Genomic DNA, 1,803 nt, shown 5'->3' on the forward strand with positions numbered 1-1,803 from the left:
AAGCCTTATTACTCGCTTTAAAAGATTTTATAATCTTATAATTGATTTTAAGTTAAATTTTTTTATATTGTTGGTTAATGTAACATCTTGTATTCTCGAATAGAAGTCAATAAGACCCAATCGATAAGACGAAGGGTCAATTGACAAAAACTTAAGTGCCGAAGGGCAGTAATGGCTGAAAGGAATATTCTAGAATAAAATATTTCGTATGTGATAAAATAATAATTAAATTATAATATTATTAACGGAGATGAATCAGTAGATTAAAAGGTGATTTGGAAGTGAATCGGGGCAAAGTGAGACACTTTGGAACCTGAGGAGATAAGTGGAGAATTTTGAAATAAAATAATATTTTATTAATAAAATAATATTAAAATATTAATATTTTAATTGTTGTTGAGATTAGTCATGGAGGAGGATTATATGACTAATCTAAGTGGGGGAGAAGAAGTAAGAAAGAAATTTGAAAGAAAAACAACATTAGTGGGACTCGCGTGCTTTTATTAAATAAAGCACAAGCGGGTAAATATATATTTAAATATTATGGTCACACGTTGATTGGGTGCAAACTTTATATTATATTTGTACACATGTAATGGGAGAAAATAGAAGAAAATTAGAATTTAATAACTGTTGGAAGGACTAAATTATTAAGCATGAAAGTTTGGAGGGCAGCACAGTAAATAAGAAAAAATTAAAGGACTTATATGCAATTCTCAATATTTGAAGTTAAGTGGAAATTTATTAATCAAAGAAAGTTGGATTATGTGGAATATGAGGTATATATGTGATTTGAATGGTGTAACAAATGGCCAATTAAACTATAAAGAAAGTTGTGTATGAAGTGTAATTGGTAGAAAAAGGTGGCAAAGGAAATAAAAGTGAAAAAAAAAAAGAAGTAAGGTGGCGGATTGAAAGCAATTGAGATAGATTTTGGACCAATGAGAAAAAGAGGAAATATGTGCATGAAATGTGAGTGAGGATGGAGTTGGTCCAATGAGAATAAGGGACAAATAAAGAAATAAGAAAATAAGAATGGAAAAAGGGATGGAAAATGGGTGTGATGGGTGGACAACTTTTCAAGGCTTTTGCCTTGTGCCTTTGTCACACAAAAGAGAAAAGAAACATGCCAATAAGACATGCAACCTTGGGCAATCCACCGATGAAAGAGAATAAAGAGAAAAGGAAGGAAAGTAAGTAAACAAAAATATGAAGTCTTGGGCAATCAGCCCATGTACGCACAAAATGGGGAAAACCAAAGGTATTTTCAAGGCTGGGCCTTGAGAGATCCGTCCACTACCAACCAAGGGAAAAAAAGAAACAAGAGGAAAGGAAGAAAGAAAGGAGAGGAAAGGAAGAAAGAGAGGAGAGAAAGGAAGAAAATAGGAAGAAGAAAAAAGAAAGGAAAGGTTGGCCTAGTGAACCCGAGACAAGGTAAGTAAAGAGATTTTCATTTTTCATGAAATGCATGCTTTGTAAATCAATTTTAAAGTGTGATTTTGTTTATGGTAGTAAGAAACCCACAAGGATTCAAAGGACCCGAGGCATGCATGTAAGTAGATTTTAGAGTCCATAGTGATTTTGGAGCTAAATGAGTAATGGGTAAGTGTTTTAGTTTTGAAATCATAAGTAAAAAGGGAAAATGAGATGTATATTGATTGATTGTGTTTGTGGCAGTAAAGGTAATCTTAGAAGTCAAGAAGTTGTGAATCACATTTGGAAAATTCAATCTTAAATCCAGAGGTAAGTATGCAAAGTGACTATATTGTGTTGTATAAACTTTGGTTGGTTAAAGTGTATGAA

This window comes from Theobroma umbraticum, unplaced genomic scaffold (genome assembly GCF_002168275.2).
Source record: "Theobroma umbraticum cultivar Fairchild unplaced genomic scaffold, ASM216827v3 scaffold_299.0, whole genome shotgun sequence".
NCBI classification, from domain to species: Eukaryota; Viridiplantae; Streptophyta; class Magnoliopsida; order Malvales; family Malvaceae; genus Theobroma; species Theobroma umbraticum.